This window comes from Arachis ipaensis, chromosome B06 (genome assembly GCF_000816755.2).
Source record: "Arachis ipaensis cultivar K30076 chromosome B06, Araip1.1, whole genome shotgun sequence".
NCBI classification, from domain to species: Eukaryota; Viridiplantae; Streptophyta; class Magnoliopsida; order Fabales; family Fabaceae; genus Arachis; species Arachis ipaensis.
This window is the reverse complement of record NC_029790.2, coordinates 122,098,562-122,111,247: the sequence shown is the minus strand read 5'-3', so window position 1 is coordinate 122,111,247 and position 12,686 is coordinate 122,098,562. Positions and strand designations below refer to the sequence as shown.

At 39.7% G+C, this 12,686-nt stretch overlaps 1 long non-coding RNA gene across 1 annotated transcript; it reads right to left on the bottom strand.

Moving 5' to 3' along the window:
• Window positions 436-1,656, bottom strand: LOC107605058. Its single transcript, XR_001612451.2, has 2 exons — window positions 1,368-1,656; window positions 436-736 (listed from the first exon to the last, which is right to left on the bottom strand). It is a non-coding gene; the product is annotated as an uncharacterized LOC107605058 (long non-coding RNA).

The window sequence follows — 12,686 nt, the reverse complement described above, 5'->3', positions numbered from 1 at the left end:
AAGAAGGATAGGAGTTGTATATTTATATATATATTATATTTATAAGCTACTTATGTAATAAATTTTGTATATATGAATATGCTTGTTGATTTTCAAAAAAACAGCGATACGGTTTCGAGTCAAAGAGAAACCAATAGAAGATGTTACACAGTCCATTATTGCACCAGTTTTAGCTAGCATATTTTTTTTTATAATCAAAGAGAAAACAATAGAAGTCCAAGAATACCTAAGTATAAACCATTTGTGAGAATCTATCAGCATCTTTGATTTTTTTTCCCATTTTAGAATATTATCTGCTTTGAAATTTTGGATCTCACAGTTTTATTTTTAAGCGACTGATGTTTATTTTTCCAAAATAACTATACTTGGCTACACATTAAGTAATTGAACATGTCTTATATTTATGTTAATTAATTTAGCATTCCCAAGTTTGGATTGGAGTTTAGACTGAGAATTTATTAATAATAATTGTAGCTATTATTAATTCATCTCAGGATGTTTTACTGCATTTGATTGTAACATATAGGTTGCTACCATTGAATTACAATAAATATAATTAAAGTGTTGATACTCAAACATAATATAATTGAGATACACGACAAGGAAATAATATTGTAAACAATCATTGAAACACCTAATAAAACCAACATTGCGAATCATCCACTTTCTGATATGATCAAAGTGCTTGAATATTCTATCCATGGGAGAATTTATTTAAATTTTGACTTTGAAAGACCTGTGACAAGTAAACTTTATGTCTAAATTAAAAGAATAATTAACTATGGGGTTCACATAAAATAATTTAAACTCAAGGAATCATAACAAAAAGTTCATATAGTTAGATCTTGGCTGCAAAACAATTATTTGAGAATTACTTCATACCAATTTACTAAATTTACTACATTTAATTGTAGTTAATTATATAAAGAGTTTACATGTGATGAATAACATTAACAAACACTTGTGGTATATCTCATTCCACAAACATTTATTACATATTATCATAATTTAGGTAACTATATTATTTTTCTGAAAAATACAATAAACAAATTGCTAAAACTCGATGATAAATGAAATATATAACAAGTAGAACATTTCAAGCTTAGAAAAGCACTAAAAACTAAGATAAATTTTGAATTTATTTATTTAATATATTATTATAGGCTACTCTAGGTTTCCTAATTCGTTTAAAATTTTCAAAAATAATTGTATTTAATGCTATACAAGTGAATAGCACGAAACTATACTATTTTCATTGGTCTTTTGATAATCATAAAATAGAGAAGAGTTTGTCATCACATAAAATATTCATAAGCCAAAAAAATTCACAAAATCCCAAAACCATTCATTATAACTTAGATGCTTACCACTACCCAAGCACTAGTCATGCGGGTGCATACTTTCACATCTATTAATGCACAATGTCAAAACTATTGGGTCCGGTGAGTGCGTTTTACAATCTTCAATACATTGTTGTCGCATAACTGATGCAACATAATATGATGGAGTCCATGATTGTTTAGGAATGTTGCCATAGACTTCAGCAATCGCAACATACATAACTAATCCAATAATCCACATTGTTATTATTAAGTTGTTTCTAGCCATATGTCTCTCTTTCTTTTTGGATTGCAATCATAAACTTATAATATGTTACTCTTTATATAGGTTTAGTGTGAATGAACAAGTTTTGCCCAAAGTACTCTTCCTAGATATTTTTATTTCATGTAATATGTTTTCTTGATTAATTTACGATATTCTTTGTTTTGATTATGTCTCCTCCCTTCACTAAAAGTTGTAAATTACGAATAAAGACAAAACAAAATGTTCTCATTATAAAACTAAGAGTTGTTTTAGAATACTATTATTTTTATCAAGCGCGTTTGCCTCTTAAGCTTAATGAAGTTTTGGAAGCAACCACTATATGATGTGTAATTTGATTTTGTATAAGATGTATTACGGGGTATTAGTTGTTCTTGTATATAAAACGCAAATTAAAATACATCAAAGTTAAAAGATATTTATGCGTTAAATTAGATCAATATTTATTTCTAGAATTTCAATATATTAAAGTTCAAAAAGTTTTATAGTCATAAATTTAGATTGATTTGTTTCGATTACAATTCGAGTAATGATCGTGAAAAGAAATTAAACTATTATAAAAATAAGATTTAGGATTTGAAAAGAAATTAAAAAGGGAAGAGAAAAGAGCATAGTTGTTAGAATCGGATCGACCCGTGTGTCTGGTCGGACCGAAAATCCGGTGAACCGATGACAAGGTCGATTCAGGTGTGTTAGCTAACCAAACAAGGAAGCAAACCAGTGAGATTTGGTTTGAATCGGTCGAGTTTGACCAAAACCAGCGAACCGGCAAATTTGAAAAATCCGGACCGGTTTGGACTCTATTTTTTTTCTCCAAGTGAAACGGCGTCGTTTCGACCCTTTAAAAAAAAAAAAGAAACCTGAAACCCTAGCTAAGTTGCTCACAGCCTCCCAGACACAAACTCATTCCCTTCCCCCAAACTCCAAATGGCTGAGACAGTGACTGTGAGAGAGACCCCTTCACATCCTTACCGTGCTCGCAGTCTTGCACCACCCGACCACAACCAGTGCCACCTCCACCGCATGGTGCGACGTCAGCGGCTACTCAGAGTCGTTGTCTCGGTAGCCCCTGTGCATCTCGGCTTGTCGCCTTCTGTCCTGTGTGTCTGTCGTCGTTCTCCTTTTGCCGGTCCGGTCATCCACTCGTCCCTATCATCGTTGTCGGTGCCATACTTCTTCTCCGATCTCCCTCTTCTCTACACGCCGTGCATCAGCCATCAGGTATGTGTTTTTTATTTTTTTAAGCTATTCAGTGTTTCAATAATTTAGCACTTCAGTTAGAATTAATTGATTAATGATGTTGCTTATCTATGTTGATTATATTTGGTTGATTTATAACTTGTTGATTTCTGTTCAATTGTTCAATTTTTTGTTTTATGTTGTTACTGTAATATATTGTTGTTGTTCAACTGTTGTATATTATTCCCAATAGATTATTGTTTTATATTATTCCTGGTAGATTAGTCATTTAGTCCTGGTTGATTAGGATGCCTTCATCAAATACATCATTAGAAATACCAACTTTCCAAGAACAAGGATAAACTCCTTATGTTTTACTTATATGGGACCGGATTAACCGGTTCAACCAGTGACCCACAGGTTGAACCAGTGACCCAATGACCAATAGCCTGACCGGTTCAATCACCAGTTTGGTTATGACAACTATGGAAAAGAAAATAGAAAAAAATAATAGATGACTTTATTAATAATTGTGTTCTCTAAAGAACATCTAAAATGGACTATTTATAGCCAAGCGCCCAACTCCTAACTGACTCAGCTAGGTTACATTTGTAAACCCCGCTAAAATCGGTAAATTATTAGTTAGTAAATTGAATTTTAATTAGGAAAGTTAAAAATACAAAACTAATATCAAAATAGGATAGAGCTCATCGAAACGAGAATTTTGATACCAATTTCGATAATTTGGCCCAAAATCGGACCGGAAGGGCCGAACCAGTTGAACCGGGGCCCAAACCGGACCCATGGGTTCAACCGGGCCCCTAACATAAATGAAGCAGCAGCTTCATCTTCTCCATTTCACCACAGCAATGAAAAACACAGCAAGGGGGAGAAGAGAAGAAACCTAACCCTCACCATTCCTTCCAACTACCATAACTTTCTCATCCGGGCTCCGATTGCCGCACCGTTCGCGGCCACGCGCTCAGCGCGTCGAGCTCTACCTTTCTATCCAAACAATTTCTCTGGTAAGCCTTCTATTGAGTTCAGAATCTCTATCCCTCTTTCTTTGGTAAACTTGAAAACCTATAGTGAATCTTGTCCAATTTTTGTGTTCTAGGTTCAAGTTAGATTCCGGAACTTGTGGGCTCAAGCTATTGAGCATATGGGTATGGTAAGAACACCCTAACCCTAGCTCAATCTTATTTTTGGTAATGGAGAACTGAATTGGAACATATATATGTGTATTAGGTGTAGTTTAAGAGGGTGTTTATGCATTGAACTTGAATTTGGATTACTTGGAGCTTTGTTGGTGACAAGGCTTGCTTTGGGGCTGTTTGATTGAGCTTGGAGGGGCTGTGATTTTATGTTGAGAAGCTGCCTTGGGTGAATTAAGTGATCGGCCAAGGTATGGTTTAAGTTTCGCACGTTTAATATTTACGGTGTTGTGAAAACTTAGGTTAGAGGAACCATAGAATAAGTTGGATTGTTTGTTGTATTTAATGATTAGCCTTGTAATGTTGTTAGAATAGATTTGTTAGTGAATTTATATATTAGAATTATGAGGTGTGAAAGCTATTAATGGTGTGCTCTTATATTTATTTATGATGGATTAGAATTGGTGTTTGTTAATAAGGATGTAGAGTTGTGTTATGGTGGTATTGTATATGCTGTAACTAATTATGTAATGATTGGAATTGCATGAGACCAAGTTTGGGCTAAACTTGGGAATATAAGGAACTAAACTGGAAATTTTGGGACCTTTTTGTTAAATATACAATTTATGGCAAATTTTTAAAGTTAGGTTGTTAAATCTGTCCAGCAGCAGAAAAGATCAAACAGGCAGCAACTTGTTTGTCTTGCTGCGACTTTTACGAGTTGATTTTTGGAGCGAAACCAATTTTGTTATAAAATTTGATTAACTTGCTTTAGTTCTCTAAAATTTCAGAATTTTAAGAGTTGAGGATTGGGAGCTGTGAATTTTTGAATATTGGTGGTCAAAACTAAAAAGAAACAGATTTCAGCAAGCTATGCATCAACTTCCAATGCTTGTAACTCTTAGAATTAAATAGAAATTGGGTTGCAACTAAGACACACTTGTTTTTAGATGAGCTAGGGGTTCTCAAATCAAAATTTAGCTTAATTGGAGTTTTGTAATAAAAGTTATTCCAATTGAAAGGTACTAAGCTTGTTGGTTTTTAAAACAGATTTTGTCTCATTTTTACTTAACTTCCAGGTAATGTAACTTTTTCATTAAAAATGGTATTGACTCAGAACCAATTGAAAAAGAAACCTGGATGAGTAAATTTTAACTACATTAATTTTCAAAGTCATTGGATTTAACTTGGATTTTATATTGAATTTTGAATATCACATGCTGCTGCTGTTTTTCTGGTTTTATGCACTGCAGAGCAGTCACGGTTTTTCCTTTATTCTTGAGGCTAGAAAAATCAGAAAATTATGATATTTAGTTTGTTAGAAAGCTTATTTCAATATGAACGCCTGGACATAAAGTTTGTGCAATTCCGAGTTCATTTGCTATATTAGAAACAGAAAAGAAAATAGAGTGTCGAGGATGTCTTAGTGATAGTCATGAGTTCGAGAAGTTAAAGTTCAATCCTTGTGTGATGTGATTGATTTAATGTTAGAGTTGGGTTGATTTTAAGATTATTCGATATTAAGAAGGATGAGAAGAGTTTGATAAAAATTTTGGTCAGGACCCGGAAAGGGTAATCAAGATGAATTATAAGGGAATGTCGATGAAAAATGTGAAAGGGAGATTGTTAATAAAAGGAGTTAATATGCCATGGCTTGATGAATGATTAAATAATGATTATGACTATGAAATGGCTTATGAATAATTCTATCTGAGATACGAGTTCCCTGGGTAAGAGCCGTGGCTCGCCATCACGTGTTCCAGGTTGAATCTCGATACTCAGTTGACCCTACGTCGTAAGGGTGACCGGGCACGTATAAATTCCCGGGTATGGATAGCCCCCATTGAGTGATTTTATGAAATATGAATGTGAACTCTATGCATAGACTCTTGGGGATGCGCGACGGGGGACAGTCTAAGGTTTTCGGACTTGTCGGGTTGGCTGGATAACCGACAGATGGGCCCCATCAGCCATAGGACAGGCATGCATCATATGCATTTGTTTGTATTGATTGCTATGCATTTTTTTGGGTATGCCTAATTGATATATATTACCTGCTATTTGTTATACTTGCTATTTGTACTATTTGATCATTACTTGTACGTGAACTTGTTTGGTTGCTTGTTTCTGTTACATTCTGAATGATGAAAGGATGGAGGAAACGGAGGAAATGGTTTGGTGTTAGGTTAAGCTTGAACTTGAGTAAGTTAGGCAGATTTAGAATATTTCTTAGCATGCAAGTAATCCTATTCCTTGAGCGTTGCGCTTTTTATTTTGCGATTTTGTTTACCCGTTTTGTTTCAAGGCTTCTAGTATATTATTTCTTTCAGTATTATATGTATATCTTTACTGTTTAGAGGTCTGTTATACCACACTACCTCTGTTCTACGACTTAAGCGTAAAACACTGTGTAGTAGGATGTTACATTATGGTATCAGAGCAGTTCGTTCCTATAGAGCCTGAGGACGGACTGATTATGCTTTTGTGCATTCTCTGTGTATGTGTTTATGTGCTATTAGGATATCTAACTGATATATGTGGCATAAACGTTCCTGAGCATGCATTTGGGACTTAAAGCACTGAACTTGCGATATTGAGACTGATCAACTTGATATCACCTGTTTGGTGTGTATAGGGACCAGATGTCTACTCGCGGACGCAGACGCGGGCGAGGTAGAGGCCGAATAGGCAATGCCATGCCTGAGGTATCAGGAAACACTCCTAATCCCATAGACTTCATGGCTGCATTAGGCAATATGGCAGCAGCAATGCAAGCGACAGCTGAAGCCCTGGGAAACCAAATTAATAATGGAAACAATGGTAACAATGACGAGAATGGTCCAATGTCACTGCATTCCTTCCTGAAGGTTCACCCTCCAACTTTCAGAGGGACCTCGAATCCTACCGATGCCGATAACTGGATACAGGCCATTGAGCGGGCGTTACATGCTCAGCAGGTTCCTGATGAACAGTGGGTTGAGTTTGGGACCTACCAGTTGCATGGTGAAGCTCAGCACTGGTGGCAGGGCATGAGGCGCATTCTGCAGCCTGATGGGATTGTGATATCTTGGGAGTTGTTCCGAGATGAATTCTATAAAAAATATTTCCCCACTTCAGTTAGAAATGCCAGAGAACTTGAACTGCTTCAGCTTAAACAGGGACAGATGACTATCACTGAGTACACTAGTAAATTTGAGGAATTGTGCCGCTTCTCACGCATCTGTCAGGGAGCTCCTGAGGACTTTGCTGAGTGGAAATGCATAAAGTATGAAGGAGGCCTTAGGAGTGATATTCAGAGCTTTGTGGCGCCTATGCAGATTCGGGTGTTTTCTGAGTTGGTAAATAGGAGCAGGGTGGCAGAGGATTGTGTTAGAAGGGCTGCAGCAGAAAAAGGGGGTCTGAGGATGCCATTCCAGAGGACCACAGGGAGAAATTTTGCACCCAGAGGCAGACAGTTCAAGCGTGGTAGCTTTGTTCCTCAGGATAATCAGGGGCAAGGCAACTCCAGGAGGCCTAATACCAATGCTAATCAAGGAAGGAGACAGGGTAAGCAGCCACAGCAGGATATGAGTTGCCACAGATGTGGAAAGTATCATTCAGGACAATGTAGGTTTGGGACTGGAGTCTGTTACTCCTGTGGGCAGCCGGGACACTTGGCTAGTAGTTGCCCAGAGAAGAAGAGATATGAGACAGGCAGGGTGCAGCAACCAGGAAGGGTATACACTACTTCCTCTATAGGCGCTGAGGGGTCAGAGGCATTGATCCGAGGTAAATGTGAGATGGCGGGTAAAACTTTGAATGCTTTGTTTGATTCTGGAGCTTCACATACTTTTATTGTATTTGAGAAGGCTGATGAGCTAGGATTGAAAATAGTAGTACTGGGGTATGATTTAAAGGTATATAATGCTACCCACGAGGCTATGGTGACTAGATTAGGGTGCCCCCAAGTTCCTTTTCGAGTACAAGGGCGTGATTTCGTGCATAACTTAATTTGTTTGACGATGACTGGTCTTGATCTCATTCTGGGATTGGACTGGTTATCCAAGAACCGCGTTCTATTAGATTGCTCGGCGAAAACAGTGTATTTCATGCCTGAAGACACTGAAGGGCCAGTTGTAGTGAATAACTACTACTTGAATTCCATGATGGTGAACTGTTCTGGGGTTGAATGTCAGGGGATATTGTTGCTAGCTGCGGGTGTTTCGGGTGATGATCAAGATTTGGAACAAATCCCAGTTGTGTGTGAGTTTCCGGAGGTGTTCCCTGATGATATTGATGAATTTCCACCGAAACGGGAAGTTGAGTTTGCTATTGATTTAGTACCTGGAGCCGGACCAATCTCGAGTGCTCCTTACAGGATGTCGCCTCTAGAAATGGCCGAATTGAAGTCTCAACTGGAGGATCTGTTGGGTAAGAATTTTATCCGACCAAGTGTATCTCCGTGGGGTGCGCCAGTATTATTGGTGAAGAAGAAAGATGGAACCATGCGCTTATGTGTTGACTATAGGCAGCTAAATAAAGTTACAGTGAAGAATAAATATCCGTTGCCAAGGATTGATGACTTGATGGACCAATTACAGGGAGCCAGCGTGTTCTCTAAAATTGATCTACGATCCGGATACCACCAGATAAGGGTCAGAGATGAGGACATTCCCAAAACTGCCTTCAGAACGCGCTATGGTCACTATGAATATACCGTTATGTCTTTCGGACTAACTAACGCTCCGGCGATATTCATGGATTACATGAACAGAATTTTCCATCCATATCTGGATAAGTTTGTTGTTGTGTTTATTGACGACATTCTTATCTATTCTAAGACTGAGGATGAGCATGCTGAACACTTGCGAACAGTGCTACAAATTTTGAAGGATAGGAAGTTGTATGCCAAGCTATCCAAGTGTGAGTTCTGGAAGTCTGAGGTGAAATTTCTTGGTCATGTGGTGAGTAAGCAAGGAATAGCAGTGGATCCTGCTAAGGTTGAGGCGGTGATGAATTGGGAGCGGCCAACTTCAGTGACGGAAATCAGGAGTTTCTTAGGCTTGGCGGGTTATTATCGAAGGCTCATTAAAGGGTTTTCACAGCTCGCTTTACCCTTAACGAAGCTGACCAGGAAGGATGTTCCTTTTGTGTGGACTCCCGAGTGTGAGGAGAGTTTCCTTGCCTTAAAGCAGATATTGACTACCGCCCCTGTATTAGTGTTGCCTGAGCCGAGAGAACCATTCGAGGGGTACTGTGATGCATCCTTGAAAGGTTTAGGATGCGTGTTGATGCAACATCATAAGGTTGTAGCTTATGCCTCACGTCAGTTAAGACCTCATGAAAGAAACTATCCGACTCATGATTTGGAACTTGCAGCCGTTGTCTTTGCCTTGAAGATTTGGAGGCATTATCTCTATGGAGTGAAATTTCAAGTCTTCTCGGACCATAAGAGTCTGAAGTACCTGTTTGAACAAAAAGAATTGAATATGCGTCAGAGGAGGTGGATGGAACTTCTGAAGGATTATGACTTTGAGCTAAACTATCATCCGGGAAAGGCGAATGTAGTGGCGGATGCCTTGAGTAGAAAATCCCTATGTGCTGCTTGGATTATGCTGAGAGAGGAAGAGTTGTTGAGAGCCTTCGAAGGATTAAAATTGGGAATCAGAGAAGAGTTTGGGACTTTATGCTTAAGCCAATTACAGATCTCAAGCGAATTCAAGGCTGAACTGATAAAGGCTCATCAGAACGACCAAGAATTGTATAAGATTTTGCCGGCGATTGAGAAAGGCAAGCAATGGAGAGTGTCAGAAGATAGAGATGGATTGTGGAGGTTCAAGGCCGGATAATTGTGCCAGATGTTGGGGATTTGCGACATAACATATTGGAGGAAGCTCATAAGAGCGGGTTCTCCATTCATCCTTGAAGCACTAAGATGTACCAAGACTTAAAAACGATGTTCTGGTGGCCAGGAATGAAAAATGATGTGGCGTTACATGTTTCTAAATGCCTAACTTGTCAGAAAGTTAAGATCGAACACCAAAAGCGAGCAGGAACCCTTCAACCTTTGGAGATTCCACAGTGGAAATGGGAGAGCATTGCTATGGATTTTGTTTTGGGCTTACCAAGGACTCGGACCGGTTGTGATGCTATTTGGGTGGTTATAGACCGATTGACTAAATCAGCTCATTTTCTGCCTATTCGGATAAGTTGTTCTATGGAGGAGTTGGCGCGCTTATATATAAAGGAGATTGTGAGGTACATGGCGTACCTTCCACCATTGTATCGGATAGAGATCCTCGCTTTACATCACGGTTCTGGGGTGCATTTCAGCGAGCTTTTGGCACTCAATTGAGCTTAAGCACTGCCTATCATCCTCAGACGGATGGCTAATCAGAAAGAACAATCCAAACCTTGGAAGACATGTTAAGAGCTTGTGTTTTGGATCAACCGGCGAGCTGGGATCGATATATGCCTCTGGTAGAATTTGCTTATAACAACAGCTATCATGCAAGTATTGGAATGGCTCCATATGAGGCTTTGTATGGAAGAAAATGCCAGTCTCCATTATGTTGGTACGAAGCAGGAGAAAAGAGCTTGATAGGACCGGAAATGGTAAGTGAAACCACTGAGCAAATAAAGAGAATTCGGAGTCGAATGCTTGAAGCTCAAAGCCGTCAGAAGAGCTATGCTGACCGAAGACGGAAGCCCTTAGAATTCGAGGAAGGAGAACACGTCTTCTTGAAGGTTACTCCGACCACTGGAATAGGGAGGTCCATCAAAACCAAGAAGTTAAATCCCCGTTACATTGGGCCATTCGAAATCCTGAAAAGAATTGGACCAGTGGCATATAGGATCGCATTACCACCACATCTTTCGAACCTGCATGATGTGTTCCACGTATCGCAGCTTTGTAAATATACTTTTGATCCTAGTCATGTCCTAGAGCCGGAATCAGTCCAAGTGAGAGAAGACCTGACGCTTCCAGTAACTCCGGTTAGGATTGATGATACCAGCACCAAACGTCTCCGCGGAAAGGAAGTTTCTTTGGTGAAAGTAGCTTGGAGTCGGGCAGGTATTGAAGAACATACCTGGGAGCTTGAATTAGAGATGCGAAAGGACTACCCACACCTCTTTTTAGGTAACTCCCTCTGAATTTTGAGGACAAAATTCCTAGTTAGGTGGGTAGGATGTAAACCCCGCTAAAATCGGTAAATTATTAGTTAGTAAATTGAATTTTAATTAGGAAAGTTAAAAATACAAAACTAATATCAAAATAGGATATAGCTCATCGAAACGAGAATTTTGATACCAATTTCGATAATTTGGCCCAAAATCGGACCGGAAGGGCCGAACCGGTTGAACCGGGGCCCAAACCGGACCCATGGGTTCAACCGGGCCCCTAACATAAATGAAGGTCATATTTCTCCATGCATAGCTTTTTCTCATATTTATAAATTGCTCAATGGAGGTCAACCTTCCCGGGAATTTAGAGTGCCCGGTCATATTTTACATCGTAGGCTCAATAGAGTATCGAGTCTCGACCTGGAACACATGGTGGCAATCTACGGTACTTTACCCAGGAAAACTCGTATATCAGATAATTGAGTGTATAAGCCAATAAACATTCATATTCATAGTGCTTATTACGTCAACATATTATTTAAGCCATTGTATCATATACATTCCAAGTTCACACATTTTCATACATAATTTATCACTTTTTCAACTTTTCTTCATCCCCAAGTTACCTCCATTTCCTAGCTTCAACTCATCACTAGACCTATTAGTATGATATAAGGTTAAAAGGATGGAAATAGAGGTTTAGAGGTTGAAATTTGAGCTTTAAAACATGAAAAACATTTTTGCTAAGACAGGGGTCATGCGTACGTGTGGGTACGTGTAACAGCCCAGACCACCCGCTAGCACGATATTGTCCACTTTGGCACATAAGGCCTCACGGTTTTGCCTTTGACGATAGGGATGATAGCCAAAGCCCCCCACACTCACTCGTCAAAACGCGTCATGCTAGGGAGAGGTATCCACACCCTTATAAGGCATGCTTCGTTCCCCTCTCCAACCGATGTGGGCCTTACAATCCACCCCCCTAAGGGAGTCCAGCGCCCTCGCTGGCACATCGATCCGGGTTCTAGCTCTGATACCATCTGTAACAGCCCAGACCACCCGCTAGCACGATATTGTCCGCTTTGGCACACAAGGCCTCACGGTTTTGCCTTTGACGATAGGGATGATAGCCAAAGCCCCCCACACTCACTCGTCAAAACGCGTCATGCTAGGGAGAGGTATCTCTGTAACAGCCCAGACCACCCGCTAGCACGATATTGTCCGTTTTGGCACACAAGGCCTCACGGTTTTGCCTTTGACGATAGGGATGATAGCCAAAGCCCCCCACACTCACTCGTCAAAACGCGTCATGCTAGGGAGAGGTATCCACACCCTTATAAGGCATGTTTCGTTTCCCTCCCCAACCGATGTGGGCCTTACAATCCACCCCCCTAAGGGAGTCCAGCGCCCTCGCTGGCTCATCGATCCGGGTTCTGGCTCTGATACCATCTGTAACAGCCCAGACCACTCGCTAGCACGATATTGTCCGCTTTGGCACACAAGGCCTCACGATTTTGCCTTTGACGATAGGGATGATAGCCAAAGCCCCCTACACTCACTCGTCAAAACGCGTCATGCTAGGGAGAGGTATCCACACCCTTATAAGGCATGCTTCGTTCCCCTCTCCAACCGATGTGGGCCTTACAG